Source organism: Rhinopithecus roxellana, chromosome 13 (genome assembly GCF_007565055.1).
Source record: "Rhinopithecus roxellana isolate Shanxi Qingling chromosome 13, ASM756505v1, whole genome shotgun sequence".
In the NCBI taxonomy this organism is placed as follows: domain Eukaryota; kingdom Metazoa; phylum Chordata; class Mammalia; order Primates; family Cercopithecidae; genus Rhinopithecus; species Rhinopithecus roxellana.
In genome coordinates this window covers 88,795,054-88,819,279 of record NC_044561.1, presented here as the reverse complement: position 1 = coordinate 88,819,279, position 24,226 = coordinate 88,795,054, and the positions used below count along the sequence as shown (strand labels likewise).

The 24,226-nt window shown below is 36.4% G+C and overlaps 1 protein-coding gene and 1 pseudogene across 5 annotated transcripts in view; one reads left to right on the top strand and one right to left on the bottom strand.

Annotated features, from left to right (window-relative positions):
- The window catches only part of MACROD2 (mono-ADP ribosylhydrolase 2), a 2,180,049-nt gene that overhangs the window by 614,487 nt on the left and 1,541,336 nt on the right, over positions 1 to 24,226 (top strand). The gene's annotated exons all lie outside the window — the stretch shown is intronic.
- Positions 18,045 to 21,495, bottom strand: LOC104659438 (annotated as a pseudogene). The gene has a single exon (XR_004052723.1). The product of XR_004052723.1 is annotated as a glycoprotein endo-alpha-1,2-mannosidase pseudogene (transcript).

Below are 24,226 nucleotides of genomic sequence, written 5' to 3'. Positions count from 1 at the left end.
GAAGTCTTGCCAAAGACTTGGGTGGGCATTGTGTTGGTTAGGTAACTAGGAAGCTGTGGTGGAATAACTGTTAAAGTCTTGAGTATATAGTGAAGAAGAAGCAAGGAAGAATTAATTATGCGTTAAGGTCTCCCAGTATCTTCCCTTAGCTGCTGTGATTTTACCAGGAGCCTCTCTTTCCTTGGGTTATATGGTCAGGTGGCACTGAAGTGACTTGTGCCAACAGGCTTAAGCACGAGAACTAACCTGATCATATTATATCCTAAGAAGGTATTCTAGAATTGAATTAGTAGAAGATTTCATTAGTTCTTCAAGTATATGTTTTTAGATTAAAGTATTAAAGTTAGTACTAATGTAATTCACTTTGTTTATGGAGAGTTGTTTACTTATTAGAACCTATAAAATAGTTTTGATCTAATGGAAACAGTCCTCTTGGTTATAGGAGGGAAATGTCTCATGGTTTGACAAAAAAATTAAAAAATAAAGGAACTGGAGCATTACAACTCTTAGAAGTAAAATCTTTTGAACTATTTGTCATTGGGAGAAATGACCTACCGTTTCAAAGAGTTGTCACAAAGAACTTTCCCATCATACCCAACAACATATATGTGAGTGTATATATATATGCACAATTTTGACTTCCAGTGATCTCCATTTAATGTAAAATAATTCTCTGTGACAATTATTCTTTAAAAATGTATTCTCCATTAACATAAGTGGAATTTTGACTAGCCAATACTTTGAATTTTCATGTCTCAAGTGGAGGATTTTACTGGGTACAGAAAAATGAAAGAAAATCCATAGCCTGAACAGAAGAGAAATGAGCTTAGTTTTATATTATACTTCAGGAAGAATAAAGAATAATATATGAGAATTGGAAGTATAGAGAACATATGTGAAATAGTTGGCAATTATTTATGTTATTCCCTTTGGGGACAGTTCATCTTTATAAATAAGTATTAACATGGTTAAATGCAAGGAATCTTTAGGAGCAAAATTATAATAAGACATTATAAAATTATTCAAAGACATTATCTTTGAACAACATCTAACCTAACTGGACTGAAACCCAATGGGTAACATTGGTGTGTGTGTGTGTGTGTATGCATGTGTGCATGCATTTATGTATGCATGTATACATTAAGTCACATTTTTTATATTTGTTCCACTTTTGATTGAAGGCAGATATTGTTGGAGAACAGATCTATTTGTGAAACCTTATTGGGAACATCCAAATTGGCAAAATGACTTGGTGCCCATCTGCAGTAAATTAAGATGTACATCTGATGAGGTTGGGGCTTCATGCCAGTGCCTGTCTCAACATGTTCAGTTTTTAACTGAATTCTGTCAGAATTCCGAGTCAGATAATAATTAATGCCACAGACATTTAATGCATCTTTATTATGCAAGTGCCTGTCTCTATGACTGTAGGTTTAGTCAGAAAGGGTCAGGGTGGCTTCCTGGCCATGATATTAGCCTAGAGTTCTCCCTACTCCCTCCAGCCCCCTTCCTTCTGTTTTCTGTTATTCTACCCTGTTCACTCTCATTCTACCCTGGGATTGATCATTGGGATAATAATTGGAAAATGTTGCTTCACTGTGGAAGAAAGCTCACATGAGGTCTATGTTGTTTGAAAGCATTATGTGGTGTCCTAGTTAGGATTCTTCCAAAAGCAAAACCTGACACAGTGACTCAGATATGATAGTTTATTTGATAGGTAGTTCCAGGAAACAAGAATGAGGGAGAATGATGCAGCTTTTAAAAAAGGATTTTAATGAGCAGATTAAGGATAAGAGTAACTAGGACTAAGTCCTGCTATAGATCTTGTATAAAATAGCCTCCAAATTGTCTACATCTAGGGACAGGGAAGTTGAGTGTTTATTCACTGACCCCATTCTTCATTGTTTGTGGTTTCTCTTGGGGGTGTTTAATCTCTTGCACTTTCAGGCTGCCCTAAACATGGGCTGAGCAGGTGGAGAGGCAGAAAGACACAAGTACTTTAAGTTGGGGAGCTGTTGGTGATTATAGGAACCAGGTAGCTTCAGGTGAACTCAGAGGTGGGCTAAGAGGACGTGAAGCAGGGCATCACCAATGGAAGTTCCATGCGGTTTCTATTGAAAAGGAGCTTCAGGGCTCTATTAATGTATAGAATGTCTACTTCTGTTTTCTCTAGCTCATCTACTTGTCTCAAACCAACTAAATGACCAAAAGGAAAAGTTGGAAATGGTACCAGTGGTTCATCCTGCTCATTTTCCAGCATAGTCTGAAGGCAGACAATTCTCATACTTTGCCCATTTTAGATAATCTTCCTCAGGATACAGATGGCAGGACGAAAACAGGAGCCTCTCAGAAATCCGATGCAGCTCCTTACTAGATCTCTATTGTCAGCTTCTTTGCTTCTTCTCAAACCTGGTTCTCAAAATACCATCCGCTTAACTGACATAATAGCAATTGTAGTGGTAGTGCTATTTGCTATCTTTACTTGAGTGCTTACCATGTTCCCACCATTATTTTAAGCACTATTCTGTGTAAATAATCAGAACAATCCCATGAAGGGGATATTATAATATAATGATCCCGTTTTAAAATATGAAAAGAAACTGAGGTAGAGAACGATTACCTGTCCAAGGTCCCAACCTTGGGAGGGGGTGGAGCATATGACCTGAGTAAGCTGTCTAGAGTCTCTTGTACACTGGGACAAATGCACCCTTTTCTCAGGGCTAAACCCAGTTCTTGGCCCCAGGGCAGTACTAGAATATCCCTGGTCTTCATGCCAGAAGGCTTGTGAATCAAAGGCTGGAGTAATGGAGGAGAGATGGCAACTTATTGTCACAAGCCTTCCCTCTGTTACACTTCCTATCTTCAGTCCATTCTCCATGCAGCATCTGAAATGATATTTAAAATGCAGAAATCAGGTCACACTACACTCCTGCCTAACACTCTCTAATGAGTCCTACTGCACTTAGAGCAAAATCCACAATCTGCTCAGCTACTATGAGCCTGATCTTGCCTGTCGTCTCGTCTTCACCTCCCATCTCTCTGCGAATGACTCTCTCAGCTCTAACCACACTGGCCTTCTTTCTACTCCAGGTGCATCAGGAACTGATACCCACCTCAGGACATGACTATGTCCTACTCACTCCTTCATACATTGTCACCTAACTGCCCCCTTGTTATTCTTCAGATGTCAGCTCAGATGGTGCCTCCTCAGACAGGCCTCTGCTGACCCCCCACCTCCCTTACTCCAGGCATCTTATTCTATTACCCTCTTCTGTTTTCTGTATAGCATGTATTCCATTCTGAAAAAGTACCTCATTTATTTTCGAGCCTACATGTTTGTTGTCTCTCTCCACGCTCCCCACAACCCAGTCTCCAAATGTAAGCTCCATGACAGTCAGGACTTTGCGTGTTCTGTTTCGCTGGTGTGTCCCCAGTGCCTAGAACTTCCTGGCAGATAATGAGTATTCAGTAAACATTTCACATATGACTGGCTAACTGATGAGTGAGGAAATGAGTGAATGAATGAACAGTGGATTAAAAATGTAGTTACTTTATCTGAGACAAAATTTGTCAACACTAGAAATCAAGACCTTTCTCTGTCCAGCTTATGTGACTGTTCAAAATTTTCTCAGTTGTATATAGTATTTTGAGTTAAAACATTTTCTTCTCCTGAAAATCTCATGTTTTTCTTTTATTTAGGGGGAGGAAAAGGCATAGCAGTTCTTTCCTGAAGAAAGTACCCACATACACAAGTTGACACTTCTTTTATCTTTTCTGACCAATAATCATACACAGAATTTTAGAAATACCTTCTGGCCATCCTCCCTTGACTCCTGCTTTTCCACTACGGATGTAGCCGGAAGTGGTGGTAGAAGAAGGGAGAGTGTTGGGGGAGTGAGGGAAGGACCTGTGTGAAAAGGACTGGATCTGACCATTTAGGGAAGGGGGATAATATGAAGGCCCTGAAAACCAGCTATTCATGATTGGGCTCATTTCTGCACAGGTAAATATATCAGCACTCATGCCACTAAGATATTTTATAAAAATGCTTCCTCAAACAAAGTAGTTACTTCTAAGTTTCCCTAGGGAATAACTTTTTTAAAAATTAAAGAGATACATACACCATGGAATACTATGCAGCCATAAAAAAGGATGAGTTTGCGTCCTTTGTAGGGAGATGGATGCAGCTGGAAACCATCATTCTTAGCAAACTATCACAAGAACAGAAAACCAAACACCGCATGTTCTCACTCATAGGTGGGAACTGAACAATGAGATCACTTGGACTCGGGAAGGGGAACATCACACATTGGGGCCTATCATGGGGAGGGGGGAGGAGGGAGGGATTGCATTGGGGAGTTATACATGATATAAATGATGAATTGATGGGTGCTGACGAGTTGATGGGTGCAGCACACCAACATGGCATAAGTATACATATGTAACAAACCTGCACGTTATGCACATGTACCCTAGAACTTAAAGTATAATAATAATAAAAAAAAAAAGAACACACACACACACAAAAATTAAAGAGATACATTCAACGTATATACCATAAAACCTCTATTTTTGATAAGCACTGAGAACTCAAAAATAATGCTGCTAATGTATAGACAGTTTACTTTGTTTCCTTCAGAGAAATTTAGAACTTAGGTCTTGCTTCGTACCCAAATACAGAGGTAGCACATTCTGATTAGGATGTGAATCATATTTTTTTCCACTCATTAGTAGAGTAGAGAGGTAGATTGGGAGGAAAGCATTAGATGTAATGGCAGCTGTGGCCAGTTCCTGGATGCTAAGCAAGTCTGTTTCGCATGTGAACACATTGGGATCTTTTACATTTTGAGACTGCTTTGCCTTTCTTTTAAAGATCCTAATAGTCTCATAACTCACAGAGAATTATGGTTTCGTTTCAGTTACCAGTAATATTGTAAATATATTCACATACATTTTTAAAGACATTGTGGCAATGTCCTTAATTAATAACATAGCCATCGTTTTAAAAAGAGTCCCAATTTATTAAAAATAAAACTCTGAAACTAAAAATGATGGGATAACATCTTTATGTTGCCCTTGTTTGCATTCAGGATGTTTCCAAGTTTGTCATGTCTGTGAACTCAGTTGTGTTTACTATCCCAGATGGTTTTTTACCACATGAGCAATTAATATAATTGGAGACTATGAAGTGTTTATGTCAAGGCAAGAAGCAGTAGCAGCTTCAATGTGGTGACTTTGCAGGCAGGCAAACATATTTCACTGTGTGCTTCCAACCTAACCCTTCCCCTGCCCTTCCCCTTCTATTTTTATATTAAACAGAAAAAGAGAGTTCACAAAGGCGCTCAGAAACTGGCAGTTTCCTTCAGAATGTGGTATATTTCTAATTTCCATATATTTCCTTCAAGTGGAATGGCCCTGGGAGCACAATTACTTTCAATCTTGACAGGTATAAAAAGGCAAATTCTGCCAGTCTCTGATTGAAATGTTAGATCGACTTTTCTGAATCTGGCATGATGGGTGACAAAAGACAGGGATGTTGCTGGGTCAGGTGAAGATGTTGCCATAATCCCTTTTACCTATTTTGAGCTTCTGAGCAAGAAAATCCTGTGTCGAGATACATTAGCACCACCTGCTATCAGCACCCTTAGAGGGGCTGGCAACAGAGAGGTTCTTTAACTTTCATAACCGTGCTCTACATTAGGAGAGGCTCAAGGAAAGAAAAATCAGGCATAATCTCTGAAGACTGTATAATGAACTCATGTTCTCATTCTTCATATAGATTCCATTTTTCTGTATGAAAGTGGTCTGCCAACTGTCCATAATTAGCCCCATCTTACTTCACCTGGCAATATCTAGTGCTTATGAATTCTGTTGGTAGGGGATATCTTTATGTGGTGAATGCATTCTGCAAAAAGTGTACATCAGAAGTTGTAAATCGTGTTACATTAATTACAGAATTGATCCCTCTGAATAATAAGCTTGTAATAAAGCCTTGCTAGGGTTTCATAGTCTTAAATCCAAAATAGTGTGTTTGTTCTTTCACTCTCAATTTGTATATACTTTATGTGACAATAGGTACTCTGAAAGGGGAGCACACATATATTAATTTGCATTTGGTGACATACTTTTTAGAGGTGCATTTAAGGTCTTCCCATTTAGTCTGGCAAGTTCTGTCTGCATGGATCTCTCCTCCCCAGGATATTTTTAGTGCTCCCTCTCTGTTTCTTCCTTTTATCTCCCTTCAGAGTCCATCTTGTCAGGGAAGTCTTCTCCAACCATCTCATATGAACCTCCCACATGTATCATGCTTTACTTTTCTCCTATTATAATCACAAGGCATATTATGAACTTATTGTCTATCTTTCCTGAACTAAACTCTATAAAACTGTTTTTTTTCTTTTACTTACTCTTGTATCTTCAGACCTAGGACAGTGCCTAGCACATGTATACATAGCACACAGCACACACACACACACACACACACACACACACTATATAATGAATGCATGGATATGTGAACAAAATGATGTGCTTGAGAGGGAATGGTGTCTATAAAATCCCCGGTATTATCGGTTTCATTTTGTGTGGATATGTTTCCTGAGGAGAAAGAGATGTATTACTGTTTGCTTTTGGTTTTTATGTTTATCTGTTGTAATAGTATATGGTATATCTGGTATATCTAACTGCTCAACTCTTACATGTCTTAAAAATATTGATTAATAGATCCTTTAAGTCATATGATTCTAAGATTCATCTGTTGACTCAGAATATGATCTGATCATAATACTACTACAGGGGAACCACAAGTCATCAAATGGCATGAAACTCAAACTACAGAATGTAATCTGGGAGATTTACAGGCCCAATTTTACTAAACCACATAATGTTTCAAAGATGTATAATTTCATTGTTAACATTTGAGAAATTCAATATATTGCACATAAAAATCTGGATTCCTGGCCTTTCTTGAATAGCCTGAAGGTTTGCTGACGTGAGACACCTATGCCTGCATGCCATAAATTAGCTGGAGCTTAATGTTGGTGTGTTGACCACAGTCGCCATCACTCCCTTTTGTCTTTCCCTCACCTCACTCCTATGTATATGTTGCCAAAATGGCACTGTCAGTGTTTGGTGTAATATCCCTGCTCTAAATCAAGCTAATCCATAGGCATCACTTCATGTGCTGCTCTTTATTTATTTACTGAAATGGAGTTGAAAATATTTGTTGAGGTTAAGGAAAAACTATGTTCTTGTTTCACTTTAAACATTCTAAATATTTTGGATTAGAGAAAATAAAAAGGAGCTTATACTAAGGTTTTATTTTCCTCAGAATAATCCATGACTTAATGTTCTATATACTGATTGGAGTTTGGGTCTTCACAAATACACGTATTTATCAATATTCAATGAATGAATACTTAAGATTTGTGCATTTCATTGTATGTAAATTTAATATAAAGTAGAAGCAAATGTTGAATTATAATTAATCATATGCATGCAAAAGTATTTAAGGAGAATTTTTCTGTGTCTGAAAATCTCTTTGAAATGTACCAAAACCAGATGGATTAACCAGTGGATTGAAGGATGGTTAAATTAATAGATATGTGATTTTAAAAAAAAGCACAATAGAATAGTCATGGGAGAATCTAGGTGGTGGGTATGTGGGATTTTACTCTACAGTTATTTCAGCTTTGCTGCATGATTGAAAATTTTTATAATAGGACATAGGGTAAAATAATCTGCAATTAAATATGATAATTTTCATACTGTTTCTGCTTTTTGGAAAGTTTTTTTTCCTACATTAAGCGTACAATTTTACATAATGAATTGATGAAATGGTAAATTACTATAATTTTTAGATTCTCCTATAGGTTTAATTTTAAAATAATCTTTTATTTTAAAACAACCAATTATGGTTTGGAAATGTAATTATGGGATTTTTAAATTTTTCTGTAGAAAATTGTCCTTTTTGTACCTTGTTTTCTTTCTCTGTTCTATACAATAGTCACCCCTTATTCTCAAGGCATACATTCCAAGACCCCTAGGGGATGCCAGAAACCACAGATAGTACCAAACCCTATATATATTATGTTTTCCTATCTGATGATGTAAGTGACTAATGGACTGGTAGTGTATACAGAGTGGACACGCTGGACAAAGTGATGATTCAAATCCGAGGCAGGACAGAACAGAACAGCATGAGATTTATAACTAGTTATCACAGCATGCAATTTATAACTATATTTTTACGCAACCAGTCTGTCTCAAATAATATTCCTTGCTCTCTTTAAGTTTTACATCTTTTAAGCTCTTAGATGTAGGGTATGAATTAATTTTAACTGGGTATAGTTTTACTGTGCACTTTGTAAGGTGAAGCCATTTAGGATTTTAATGTTTATTCATAGTTTTTAAAATAATTGGCATATTGATAAAATTAAAAGTTCTGTTTTTCTCTCATGGACTATTTCTTCCATACACTTAGAAACTTCTATTTTACAGTTATAAATAGGAGGTTGTAGAACTATTAAAAGTAACTTAATTGTAAATACAGATGCTCCTCAACTTGCAACGGGGTTATATCCTGATAATGATATTATAAGTTGAAAATATCATTAAGTCAAAAGTTTTAAGATAGTATTATATCAAAACACCACTTACATTACAATATCAGATGTCTTTGACGCACAAGTCCTTTTCTCTATAGGTAATACTTAGGGAAGATCATGGATTTCATTTCTCCTCATTTTCTAAGATTTCTCTTTCCTATCAGTCTCCTTTGCATCCAGATGAAGTCTTATAAAAACGAATTTCCCTCAAACATGTCCATATCATTACAATTTAGTAGACTTCAAGTCAGTCAGTTCAACTAATATTCACTAAATGTCTATTTGGCTGGCTTTTTCCTGGGAATCCAGACACAAATAAGACATTATCCCTCCTTTAAAGGAAGTCTCCTGCTCCTATAAAAGGCTAATGTGGCAAAAAGGAGACACTGCCAAACATTAAGTGGAGGAATGTTCCATGTGGATATACTATCCACTTCACTTTCTGATGACTCTTTTTGAGACTATCATTAGGTTGATAAATGTATTCTTGGATATTTATTATTAAGTAGCTGAAATAAAAATGATTCCTTCTATTTTTTTTTTTTTTTTTTTTTAGAAAATAGTGTAGGGTTCAGCATGTGAATTTTGTTTTTAAATCATTTTAATTTTACTTTCTAGGGGTGGCAGCATAGTATGGTAGAATGAGCAAAATGAATTTGAAATCAGATAGATTCTATCTTCTAATCTTATTAATTCCGTGATCTAGATCTCAGCAACTTATTTAAATCTCCCATGCCTCTCTTTTTTTCAGCTATAAGGCATGGGTAATATAGCTATATGTGTGAGAATTAAAATTTTAATACAATAATGAGTAAAAGTTTCAAGTCTATATGGTAGGAACCGAGTAAGTAGTGAGTGCTCTTATTATTGTTGCGATGATGATGATGATTTCCATTTGAGTTGCTTGAGAAACCCTGAGACAAAGATTCTCCTATGAGTAATTTATGTAAGAGGTAATCTCAAGCAACACTGATAGGGAAGTGAAAAAGTAGGGCAGAGAAGGAAAAAAGCCAATAAGGAGGGCAGCTGGAGCTTAATGATGCTGTGGCATTCTGAGAGTCAAGTGTACAGAATTTCCCACTAGAGATAAGGGAGCTGGAGTATTTATCCATGAACTCCTGTCAGTCATTAGGTGAGGACTGCTCTGTGGGGGTATTAATTCTTTGGCATTTGCAGCCTGCCACTTGCATAGGCAGTGTGGTCTTTGGCAGGCAGAGAAGCTTTCAGGCAATGAAATACAAGTGCTAACAGTTGGAAGTCAGCTTGGCCTGCCTGAAGTGGTAAGAGCTGAGGGCATATGGGCGGAGCACTAATAGTATCTGTCCAGATGATGATGATGATGATGATGATGAGACCGCTTGATGAAGATGGGAACACTATATTCACTCCCTGAGAGATGAAATATAAGTGTAGATGATTAAATGTAGGGAGAAGCCTGTCTAGGAAAAAAGGCACTGTGGTCTCTGCCTACCTGTACACACAATTTGCCCTACAGGTTTGAGATTATTCTTGCCCAGGCCAATGAATCATTTTATTGGGCACAGAGTTCTATGCAGGTATCCTGTCTGGTACCTGGGTGGGTTTTGGGTATTGGTGGCGGCTCCTTGGATCTGGGAGTCCAGTTTTCATTCCTCTGAACTCACTTCCTAAAGCAGTGTGCACTTAACTAGCAGCCTTGGTCTCAGGTGATCTAGTCATTACAGCCTACAGGATCTGATTCAGCTGTAACCCAAAGGTAATGAGCAGAAGGAACAGCTCCACCAGTCCCTTGCATTGTTTGAGGAGATTTTTTACCATCTTCCAATTTAATTATGGGATGTGGCTTCTGGGCAAGAAAGCAAGTGAGATCTACTTTCTGCATTTTGTTTTGTTGATAATTGAATCATAGTAATTAAGTAATCATGCAGGGTGTAAGCAATAACTTTTATGAACATTAAGATAGTGCATTTCATAACATCTAAATGCTTTGTTTGTTAAAGTTCACTTTTGAGAAATTGCAATGAGTGTTAGGAAAACACTATTAATTTGACAGTGTGGAAGAGAGAGATAAGGTACCTCATTTAGAATTGTATATGTCAGGTAACTATTATCTCTGGGAAGCAGTGAAGGTGTCTTATTTAATAAATCTCAGAATCTATACAAGCCATAAACCAGTATTTACATACATGGGTGTAGAGATATCTGTATACATGTGCACATATATTATTTTAGCCATGTTCTAGACACTTAACAAAGATGGAATTGCATTGACTGACCGCTCATAGTTTAAAAGAGAAAATGTAAACTCTAATCAGTGTTTCATTTAAATTTATAAATGCACTCTATTTTTTATTTTGATGAATGGGAACAAAGTATTAAGGTAATAATATATTAGCTGTGTTTAAATAAGTCCAGGGAATCAGGTCTCCCTATTAATTTTCAAAGCATAAGATGCTATCCATCCACATTGTAGATATTAGGAACTGTTGAAACTCTCTGTAAATATGCTAAAAATTTGTTGCAAATGGAAATATGAAGTAATTGCTAGAATTTTTTGGTATTGATAGCATTAAGTATTAAGGCTAGCTGTTTCAGCAGCTATATCCTAGTTATAGCAACATGCATGTGGTTGATTGGTATGTTCTTTGCCACAAAATAGAAGAAAGAATCCCCCAGGAGAAAAAAGAAGCAAACATTTTGCAAATCTGCTTTTCAACAGTAGTTAGAAGATGGATGATATTTTGCTACTGTTCATAAGTGGTTCTCTTAATACTTTGGTTCAAAGGAAACAAGGGGCAACATCCATCATATATTTTTATGTTTTTAGGATTGTGGAGTAAGAAAATAGAGACTACATCTTGCTATCCACATTTTCCACTGCTCCGTCAGACAGATCCTGATTGTCATCCCTGTTTAGCCTCCTGCCTTTTTACTCAACTCTTCTCCCTACCTGGATAGCTTTTCCTTCTTTTGATCACAACTTTCCCCTCCTTTGATCTCAGCTAAACTCCTTCATCTAGCCTACACTTCCGTGTTTTATTCTCTCAACTTTTCTTGTCCATAGGGTCATAATTATACTGTACATAACTTGGGTATCCTTTAATCATTACAAATAATAGCCATTCTCCTAGCAAAAATGTGTGTTTATGGCAGCAGTTGCATTTTGTGTATCTTTGGTTAGTCCCTGCACAGTGTTATCTTACAGTAGGTACTCACCCAATATCTGTCTTTTCTCTTTTTTTTTTTCAAGATCTAAATACAATTATATTTTTCAACGTTGGGTCCAGGCTTTACATAAAAATATGATCCTACTTTTCCCCCTAAGTTTCTAAAATATCACATACTTTCCCCCCAACATCTGCAGCTATCTGGAAATTTGTAGGAAACTTTTGTGCATGATTTTAATTCCTAATGCCTGGCTCTTTGAGCTCAGTGACAAACAACCAAAAACCACCAAAAATGTGGCTCACTTGAAGTCAGATGAGAGAGCCTGGCTCGCTTAATCTCACAGGTTGTAAGCAGTGCTGCATCAACTGGCTCCATGCAGGAGTGGCATGTGAAGGATCTCACCAACCAGTTACCTGTATAGCCCTCCTGATAAATGTGTATGCATGGCAGAAACTGAATTGGGTCCCCATAAACAAAGTCCATCATACAGATCACATACTCACAGATCTTTTTTTCTGATCTGATCTATCTCTTCCAGGGTCATAAATTCCTTTAGGCAGATGTTATATAAGGCTTATTCTTTGAGCTGTCCTATTTTGTTCCTCTTCAGTCAACTGAACTGCAAACCGCGTCTGGCTAGGTGTTGGATGGTAGAGTGAAACTGGAACTTTTTCCTGATGTGGCAGCAGTGGCTCCTGATCTGGCAGCAGTGGCTCCTGATCTGGCTGTCTCCTCGCCAGAGCTAGCCTGGTGGGACTGAGACACGTGAAACAGAGAGATGTCATCTGAGGAGTGGAATTATCAGACTGCACTGTAATTGCTTGTTGAATCAGTTATCTGTTATTGCTTAACAAACCACTCCAAAACTTGCTGGCTTCAAACAACTTCTTATTTCCCATGATCCTGTAGCTTGGTTGGGCTCAGCTGGGAGATTCTCCTCCTTGATTATGTACCTGAGGTCACTTATACAGTTGCATTCATCTGAGAACTTAAGAGGGGCTGGAATGTCCAAAATGGCTTCTCTTCTTCCAGTGTCTTCTCTGTGTGTCTCTAATCATCCTGCAGTCTAGTGTGGACTAACAGCATGACCATGCTGGGCTCCAAGAGGGGCATGTGAAAGTGCCAGTCCTCCTTAGGGATAGAGTGGTAATCCCAGATATTACTTCCACTGCATTTGGTTGCTCAAAGCAAATCAAAGGGCCAACTCAGAATTAAAGAGATGGTAAAATAGACTACACCTCTTGATTAGAGGAGAGGCAAAGCCACATCTCAAAGGGGCTTGCATAAAAAATTGGAGGAATTATTGGGGCCATATCTGGGGACTTGGCCCCTTCACACTTTGTATCTGACTTTCTCATAAGACTTTTATTTCTTCAGAGTAAAGGCTGTGCCTTCTTTATGTTTTCAGAATCAGAGTATGAAAAATATTTGCTGTTTCTTGAGTAAATGATTACTCCATGACAGTTTTCCGTCTACCCCGACTGCCAATTATAAACTCATATTTACATTCAGAATACCGGTGTGAAGCATTTCTACTATATCTTTTTTTTTTTTTTTTGTATTTTTTAGTAGAGACGGGGTTTCACCAGGTTAGCCAGGATGGTCTCGATCTCCTGACCTCGTGATCTGCCCGTCTCGGCCTCCCAAAGTGCTGGGATTACAGGCTTGAGCCACCGCGCCCGGCCCTATATCTTATTTTTTCATCATTTTCACCTTTTGCATTTATCTTATAAAGCTAACCCTGTAAAATATATTATCTTAGTTTTGTTTTTCTTAGATTAGAATGCTAACAATTCACTGGGAAGTGATCCCTGGAAATATTATACAAACAGAGGAGTGGGAGAAATAAGAAAGGGAATGAATGAGGCTAAAAAAAGGGTGACAAGCAAGTTAACCTGGAGCAATGAAGGGCTGTTTCTACTGGGGAACTCTGCACGTGCCTCGGAGCTATCCTACCTAAAGGATGAGAGCACTGGAGGACATGAATTTCCCAGAAGTTACCGCGCTCCATGCCTATAGGCAAAGAAAGCCCACTCTAGTGGCCAGACGGAGCCCTCAGGCAAAGAGACACATGTTCTAGAAGTCCTACCAACAGCACCGAAATGGTCCAAGTCATGGGGATCTGGGCAGTGCACCAGCAATGACTGCCATGCACACCGTTCTCGTCTGAGAAATTATCAGAAAACAAACCACACTTGATTTATTGGTGGTATCAAGTATCCAATGAGTTTATAGGCTGAGCTAGAATTTATGTATGGGGGGAGAGGAAGAATTACTTAAGAAGAGATAGTTTCTTCACATATTCTTTGACCTCTTTAAATGTTAATATCATATTGTCTTAACAGAATAATGAAATAGAAAAAAATAAACCTCAGAATAAATACTGTATATACCAGTTTTCTTTTAAATTAAAATTATTAGTGTGTTTTGTAAACTGTCCTTATCACCTGTCTTATATATAAATAAGTAATATTTTTACATCAAGCATTTTCAATTGTTTATTGCCTTGCTATAAAATTGATTGTCATGATTATTTTGGTAATTTTTCTGTGATTTCTTTTAAATCACATGGGGTAATTATGCATGGAAGATTATTTCTACTTATTTTTTTCAGACATTTTCAAGGCAAAGTCAGAATTAATAAATTTTAGCCCTGTGTCCAATCCATGATAATGAAGTAGGATTTAGTCATTGATTGACTCAACATTTACCAGGTATTTATTTTATGTCAGTCACTATGCTTAGGTGCTAGAGATGCAAAAAGGAATACAATGTGATCTTTGCCCTTGAAAAACTCAAATCTTACAGTCATTCAAATATCACTGTGATGAAAGCTCTTAATTTATAACCATTGTTAGTAATGCACAGTATTATTGACACATTGATAACCATTTTCATATCAATTATACCTTTTTATAACCATTTTCATAGCAATTACACCTTTTTTTAAAAAAAATATTTATTTATTTATTTGTTTATTTTTTGAGACGGAGTCTTGTTCTGTCACCCAGGCTGGAGTGCAGTGGTGCGATCTTGGCTCACTGCAACCTCCACCTCTCAGGTTCAAGCAGTTCTCCTGCCTCAGCCTCCCTAGTAGCTGGGATTACAGGCACGTGCCACCATGCCCAGCTAAGTTTTGTATTTTTAGTGTAGACAGTGTTTCACCATGTTGACCAGGCTAGTCCTGGACTCCTGACCTCAGGTGATCCGCCTACCTTGGTCTCCCAAAGTGCTGGGATTACAGGTGTGAGCCACTGCGCCTAGCCCAATTATACCTTTAAGCCCATGTAGTCAATCATTCAGCTTCACCTCTAATTTAATGGCCTTCCTTTCCCTGTCCCTTCCTTCCCTTCTCTGTCCCTTCCTTCACTTTCCTTCCCTTCTCTTTATGCTATAGGCTGAATATTTGTGTCCCTTTGAAAATTTTTATGTTGAAATCCTAATACCCTATGTGACTGTATTAGGAGGTGGAGCCTTTGGAAGATAATTAGGTCATTTGGAGACCTCCCTCCCTCCTTCTTCAGCCACGCGAGGACACAGTGAGAAGAGAAGACACAAGTTTGTAAACCAGAAAGCAGTCTGTCACCAGACACCAAATCTGCCAGTGCCTTGAACTTAGACGTTCCTACCACCAGAACTGTGAGAAATAAATTTCCCCCTCCTACTAAATAGTTTTAGCTAAAAAGAGTACCAAGAAAAGTCCTCTCTCCTATTTTGAAAGAAACATAAGGGCTTTGGACTCTAAATTCACAAAAGCAGGGTTTATAGTTTACATCTATTGTTGCACATCTTTATAACCCCAGTGCCTGGAAAAGTATCTGATCATAGTCAGTATTAAATGGCCTTAGGTGGAAATTGAAAGCAAGGAGGCATAGTAGAATGCAATTAGAGATGTTGACTGGAGATTTGCATGTTTTATCAGTAGCAGTTTTGTTCTGCGGCCTAATGATGCTCTGCTTCCTCATAAATTTCATTCCAAAAGAATACTAGTAACTAACTGCATTATTTTTTGAACTGCTTATATTTGCTGTTACCCTTTCTTTTTATGCAGAAGATACTCAAGTTGGAGGGGGAAATTATGATTTGTTTCCTTTTACAATGAATGTAACTGTTAATAGGTTTGGATGAGTAACTTCTGTGATATAAGGTCTCCATTCAAGCAGTTATCAAGCTCTTTCAGTCTTTTTGTGCAATTTTATCATGTAGATTGTTTTGGAAAACATGAAAATTAAGATTTAACTTGTCCTAGGAATTGGATCCAAAATGTAATGGAATTGGTTCCTTGATTCAGTGCATAGTTGTATAGTGTAAATTAAATCAACTTGTGCTTCAATAATCTCTTTATTAGTTTTCAAATATTGATTTAAATAATGATATTAAATTATGTATAGTTGAAAAGATGGTATTGCTTTCACTGCAACAGATGAATGTCATGAAAATGTTTTTCTTCTCTTGTAATGGAATCAGATGTAGAACGTAGTAAAGAACAGTTCTCTTCAAACCTCATAATTTCTGAAATTGTAAGTTATGTTAAAGAAAACAGACACATTATGTTGACAATATATTTTTGTTTACAAATATGCCAGGTGGCCTGGGATACAGATTGATTGAGGGTGTTCACTACTGCCCATCACAACTAGTACCTTTTGCAAAGATGGCCCAAGTGGAAGGGAAAACTTCCCTGCACAACTTCTGTGGTGGATTACCATTGAGATATAGCTATGCATTGGATGTTTTGGAAAAGGAATATATAAGAATAGACCTTTGTGTTTATTGAGTAAAATTAAAATTATAAAAGATAAAAAGGCAACTTAATATTCTCTCATTTGAATTTTAATTAACTTTCAATTTTGAATGGTGTTTTCCTGAGCTGTTATCCAGTTTCTGCTCTAACGTTGGCTGTAATTTTATAGCATTCTTTTGATACTGTATATGCATAAATGTGTCTGGAGTTATTTTAAAGGTAAAACTCTGCTTATTTCACTTTTTTGAGTAAAGTATTAAATTGTTTTCAAGATAGCACTGACTGAATATTGTACTTAATAAAAATGTTTAATTTCTTTAATCCTTTTTACAGATAAAAGTATATGCTTTTTATCCTTTTCCTTAAAAATGACAAAGACTTCTCCTCAGGGAGATCAGAAAGCATAATGACTGGCATGCTGAACCTGGAGTCTGAACATTTGTTTTTTATTCTTTATTTCATTTTATTCTTTATTTCAGTGGCTCCTAGATTTTCTCAAAAATGACTCAATTTTTCATTCATTTCATTTCAATGACCCTTTGAGTTCTCTCTTGTGCTACTTGTTTTTATCTTTATAATACAGTAAAATTTAAAGTATTCATATCTCTATGTGGGGGTGAGGGTGGGGCAGATAAGGGTCATAGAGAAGACACCTCTTTCTCAGAAAAGTAGCAAATGACTACCCTCTATCCCAAAATAGATTTAACTACAAGAAGAGTAAAGTGCACATGGTATATGAGGATTTCAGACTTTGTTGGGCTTCAGCATCAGTTGAGAGTCTTAATAAAAACACAGTCATGCATTGCTTAAAGACAAGGATATATTCTGAAAAAATAGGTCATTAGGCAATTATGTTGTTGTGTGAACCTCATAGAGTGAACCGACCAAAACCTAGATGGGATAGCCTACTGCGTACCTAGGCTATATGGTACAGCCTACTGCTCCTAGGGTACAAACTTGTACAGCATGTTACTGTAGTGAACACTGTCGGCAATTGTAACAAAATGGTAAGTATTGTATGTCTAAGCATATTTAAACACAGAAAAGGTACAGTAAAAATATGCCACAAAAGATTAAGAAATGATAATGGTGTATAGGGCACTTACCATGAATGAAGCTTGCAGGACTGAAAGTAACTTTGGATGAGTCAGTGAGTGAGTGGTGAGTGAACGTGAAGGACTAGGACATTGCCGTATACTACTGTAGACTTTTATAAACATGGTGGACTTAGGCTCTGTTAAATGGATTAAAAATACTTTTTCTTTCCCCAATAATAAATTAACCTTAGCTTACTGTAACTTTTTTACTGTATGTACTTTTAATTATTTTTAACTTTTTTACTCTTTTGTAATAATACTTAGGTTAAAGCACAAATATATTGTACAGCTGTACAAAATTTTTTTCTTTATATCCTTATTTTCTAAGCTTTTTTCTATTTTAAAATTTCATTTTTTTACTTATTTTTTTTTTTTTGTTAAAAACAGATTCTGAATTAGTTTTTTTTTTTTTTTTTTTTTTTTTTTTTTTTTTTTTTTTTTTTTTACTTCTCTAACAAAACTTTAATGAAATATGGTACATTATAGAAGAGTATTAGGTATGACATTTATAAAGTATACCTAAAATAATATATTCAAGTTAAATGGATATAAGAAGAAAATCCACAGGTTGTATCTATACAGTATTACTATGTAAGTGCTTGGTTATATCAAAATATCAGTATAGTGATTTATTCTTTTATTTTCCCCTAGAAAATGATTACTACTACTGTATTCATTTCCTAAGGCCTGATCATTCTCTGAGAAATGACAAATTCCAAAACTATAAATAAATTAAACAGTACTTACTGCCTCTTTTCAATAACATAATTTGTGCCAAAACCATCATTTAAATATAAAATAAATTTTGTCATCTGGTGAGCTATTTTATAAAAAATTTAGTGCTAATTTATGTTTCTGAATGGATGTCTTTATACTCTGAAGATTTATAGGCATTATTTTTTAGTATTATTCTATTGCTTTTCTTAATGGAACACCTAAGAAATAACATTTATGTAACAGGATATATATATTTTTCACTATAGTTATAGTTATAAACATTAACTATAAGAATAGAGTGCATTTTATTTAGTTTTTAAGTAGATTTAATTTTAGTATACAAGTGATCAATTTGTCACAATATGACAAGTTATTGATGACAAGTATTTTAACCTATAGGTATAATAAAAGTCTAACATTTATAAAATGGTGATATTACTATATAAAAAATTGAAAGTATTAGTTTTTAAGTAAAATATTAGTTTCTTCATTATTATACAGTGTTAAACTTAATGTAAAGCTAAACTTCTGGACTTACCCTAAACATAAAATAATTTTCATTTCCATGTCTCTAGAATCTAAAATGGTAAGTAAATTTACTCTATTACTTTTGGTCAAAATAACTTAAATTAAAAGACAATCTAATGACAGTAATAACATTTTTCTTTACTAAAAAAATATTTGGTCTCTGATTTAAAGATAAGGATAATATAATAGTAACGACTTAAAGATTGACCAGATATACTAAAAATATTTGAGCATCATATCTACATAATAATTGTGAAACAACTGTTTTCCTAATAACTGAGAAGCAATCATTAACTTTTTCATAAAAGGACTTTCCATAGCTTCTAAAATACGGAATTCAGCACTGTAAAGCAGAAACACTAAACATGCCAAAACACCTAGCATGGTATAGGTAACCACAAATCTGCAAATGACACACTGTGCCGGAGATAGCAGGCCTTCCTAACACAATTTGGTCATGGTAAGGTTTAATTTATGTAATTAAATTTAAAAAAAAGACTATTAATTTAAAGCCATTTTGGGTTCACGTTCATAGCAAAATTGAGAGGAAGGTACAGTGATTTTGTTAATCTTAAGAATTTCCTCATTATTGAAGAGTTATCCAGAGTCTAAATACTAAAACAATAAAGTTGATTAAATTATTTTTAAAATATGACATAAAACATGTACATTATCTTTCAGGGTTTTTTTTCTTTGATAGATATCCCAAATATACACACAACCCTATTTCTTTGGGTCTAGGATGTCAGTATAATTTAACTGTGTGCTAAGTGCTTTAGGTAACACGAGCATTTATCTACGTAAAATGAAAATTCAATTGCTATCAAATCAGAATTTTGATTTCAGTCAGAAATGCAGTAAATTATGCCATAAGGAATATATTTGTATACATTTTGTCTCAGATATTTTCTCATGTGGTATTGTGAAGGGTAACAATTATAATATTATCTGTAAGAATTTTTAAAATGTATTTTTAAATATAACTACTAGTATATACTGGTTTTGACAGTTTTCTTTCCATAACGCAAAACAAAAGCTATTTTTAAAAATTAGGTGATTTTTATAACTATTAAACTTTAATTAATGCATTAAGAAACAGGCAGCTGGTGATCTAATGTATAAGTTGTTCTTTCCTTTCTGTATTTTTCAGACCACTTGCGAGTCAGTTCTAGGTAAAGACCTGGTTTATGAGGACGGTAATCTAGGTACACTGTATTACTGGTTCTTTTGGGAACAGCTTTTTCAATCTGAGTTCCTTCATGCCACTCATTAAAAGAGGTGATAGAAATTAAGCTGGGGTGTGTCTGAAGTGCGGCACTCAGAGCAATTTCATAATACTTCCCATTGATCCGGTTCCGAGTGTTTTGCGTGTTCCATGGACGGATGCTGGTATCTATGTATCCTGGGCCCACACTTGGGATAAATATTAAGTTGTATTTATCACAAAATAATTTTAGGCTAGCCCAATTCTGATGTGATGAGCCATAAGTAAAGCCATTTGTGGCAAAATATGTGTAAATTCCATCAAAACCACTTTGAAGAATATCATACTTATGTTTTTCTTCAACTAGAAGGGCAATAAACAATCCATCATAAGGAGAATTGCGAGTACTCCGAGACCCTGAGGTGGTTAACAGATTGGCCCACTTTTCAGGTTTGGTAATATAGGAATCATAGACATAAAACATAGGAAGAGCATTGCCGGTCTTCGTCTTGTACCTGTAAAAGGCTGGGTGATTTCCATATTTGTCTATAATATACTTGACATTTTGGTACATGTTTTGATCATCTCGATTGCTATATGGTTCTATGTGAAAAGTAACCTTCAGGTTATATTTATGAGCTTTATCCAAAATAGTGGGTACCAAGTTATCAGTAGGTTCTCCATTTTCATCATTTACATCAGGTGGGTACCAAGAGAGGGCTAGTACACCAATTGAAGCTGAGCGCATTTGTCTCATGTGAGTTTCTATAACAGAAGGATCCCGAGAACTGTAACTTCCCAATTCAGGATAAAAGCTGGAGCCAATGTCATCTGGAGGGTTGTGTCTCCCTTGTGGATAATTCTTGGCTATTCTAGGGTCCCAGTGCTCCAACACTGGATGATTCCAATGTATATATTTACCATCGAATTGTGGATTTCCATACCAACTGTAATAAAATACATGTAGATAATTATTCAGAGGTGGTAGTTCTTCCAAGTTAAGTTCAGGGGCTTTGGAAGGTTTCATAGTGATTTCAACACTTTTTAAATTCTTGGTATTTGTTTCACTGTTGATTCTGTCACTCTTTCGGAAATCAAAACTTTTCCCCAAATGAATAGTTCGTTGATGAACTTCTGGAAGAAGGTCAAGTCCAAAAGGAGCTCCAAAAGTAGCTGTATTTGGTCTCAGCATTTTTAAACCCATCATCAGAGAGAAAATAAACAGAATAAAAAGTGCCAAAATGATGCAAGTCCTTCTCCGAAACTTTGCCATGATGACATACTTTAAACTCCAAAATCGTAAGTGTTTTGCAGCGTCCGGTAATCCGCTTCCTGCGGGGACTCGGCCAGAGGAGAGGTTGAGACCCCGAACAGAGAGCAGACTGCAGCCGCGCCGCGCCGCGAGCCCAGGCAGCCCTTCCTCCCCGAAGGCGCGCGCAGAGCGTTCCGGGAGCTTTCAGGGGCGGCTCTGAATTAGTTTTTAACTAATTAGTTTTACACTAATTCTGAAACACTAGTCCAGGCATACACAGGACTAGGATCATCAATATTGCTGTTTTCCACTTCATCTTTTCCCACTGGAATGTCTTCAGGGCCAATACATGCTTGGAGCTGTCATGTCCTATGATAATAATAGTGCCTTCTTCTGGAATACCTCCTGAAAGACCTACCTGAGGCTGTTTTATAGTTAACTTTTTTTTTAGTAAGTGGAAGAAGTGTACTGTGAAACAACAATCAATAGTATAGTAGATACATAAAGCAGTAACATAGTCTTTCATTATCAGTTATTATGTACTGTATATAATTGTATGTACTATACTTCTGTATGACTGGCAGCACAGTAGGTTTGTTTACATCAGCATCATTCATTGTGCTATGATGTTATGATGGCTATGGCATCACTATGCAATGGGAACTTTTCAACTCCACTATAATCTTATGGGACCACCTTGTATATGCAGTCCATCAGTGATCAAAACGTTGTTATATAGTGCATGATTGCACCTACTCCAAACCTACAGAAGTGGAATTTAGAGTCCTAGGTCATGGGAAGCTGGATAATGACCATCAAAGTAGGCCTTACAATAGGTAGGACCTGGTCCATTTTGAAGTAAGAAATCAGGGAACTTTCCTTCTACTCTGTTTCCTTCCATGGTCTACGATATTTCAAAATTCTGAGCATGGTTTTCCATTTATCACAGAGTTTAAGTTACTATTCAGTGTTGAAATTCCGGCCCTCAAAGGCATTATGAATCAGCTGTGCATAGAACTCAACTTTCTTGAAGGGGTCATTTCCCAGGTCTTCTACAGCTGTTTTGCTCCTTTTTAATCCCTTCATTTGCCAGCTTAATATTTGCTAGCTGCTATTATTTGGGGATTCAGTTATTCCCCCATGTCCCTCTCTTTTGCCAGTTTTTCTCTTCATTCCTCAAAGTCAGTAGTTCTCCTTTCTCCAAGGTTGCCTATGAATCATCTATGATTTGTATATCACCCTTTGGGAAACCAATATTTTCCCAAAAACCAATATTTCTGAAAACCAATATTTTCAGAACCCTCATTTCTCTGTCCTTAAGAGGTCAGTAATGACGGCTGACATTTCCTTTGACTCTGAAGGGTGTGGTCAGGCTAGATGAGAAAATTCTTACTGAATGTGGTGTAATGTGCTGTGCTGCTGTCGCCACTTAGCTGGGAGACGGAAGCTCAGACAGCTAAGTGATTTGCCAGGGCTGTGCAACCCATCTGTGGTGAGAATTCCAGAATTCTAACCTGGAGAATCTGACTTACTCTTTTGGAGAACATTATATTTGATAAACTGGAATCATCGTTTCAAGTGCTCCCATGGCTCTGTAGGCCAAAACAGTAGAACTTATGACAGTTGTTTCATCTTCAGAAACTTCACTTAACCCCAAACTACCCTCCAGTTTTCAGAGAGCACTGGGGAAAAGGGAGGGATGAGTATGTACTGAATTATCTGAATTCTGCCACTTGTGCCTAAGAGATATGTATGAGAGAATCTTTACATTTTCTAAACATTATTTTAAAATTCCTTTTAGTCCTTTAACAACTCTCAGGGGGAAAATAGTACAGAATTAAAATAAAAGTTCTTAACATTTGTCCCTGAATGTATTTTTAGAAAAAGTATACTTGAAATCTGATCACCTGTAAGGAAAGATTTATCAGGAGAGTTTAAATTTTTATATCTACTCATATTAAATGCATGTGTGTTTTGAGACCCAGGTTTTTTGTTTGTTTTAATATTTTGGGGAGACTTACTTCCTTCAAATATATAGGTTAGAGGTGGGGGGGATGGTTAGTGGGTATAAAAAAAACCCAGAAAGAATGAATAAGACATACGATTTGCTAGTACAGCAAGGTGACTATAGTCAACAATGACTCAATTATATATTTAAAAAAAAAAAAACTACAAGAGTGTAATTGGGTTGTTTGTAACCCAAAGAATAAATGCTTGAGGGGAGGGATACCCCATTCTCCATGATGTGATTATTTTACTTTGTATATGCCCATATCAAAACATCTCATGTACTCCACAAACATATACACTTACTATGTACCCACAACAATTAAAAGAATATATAGGTTTAAATTAGAATTCCCCCAAATTCTAGTAGTAGAATATATTCTTTTAAAATTCTAGTAGAATTTGGGGGAATTCTAATTTAAACCATTTCTGGTGTTCCTGAGTTATGTGAGCTCCTCCAGTTCCACTATTTTGTCAGTGCCAAATCAGGGGCTCAAATATATACTTATTTAGCATTTTCTGAGCCAGGTACTGGCTCTGAGAGGTACATACTTTCATTTAATTCTTCAAGAGAATTAAAAGCTCCCGGAGCCTGTATGTTATAGACAAGGAAACCGAGGTTCTGAGATGTTAAGTAACTTACTCAAGGTTCACCTGAGATTCTAAATTAGGTTCATCCTCCCTGAAGAAATTTATATTCCTTTTGTTCCCATAAAATAGCACATCCAGCCAGCATTCCATCCCAGATGTTGGCACTAAGGAGAGGCCTGGGAAAGGGCATGGACACTTTCTGTTAGGTACATGGGGGACATTGTACTCTAGCTTATACATGACAGTAAAGGTGCAAATGAAAACTCTCCCTTTATTCATGCATTTTCTTTTGCATGGTTATCTGGTGTGAGTATGTGGTGAGGTGGGGCTGTG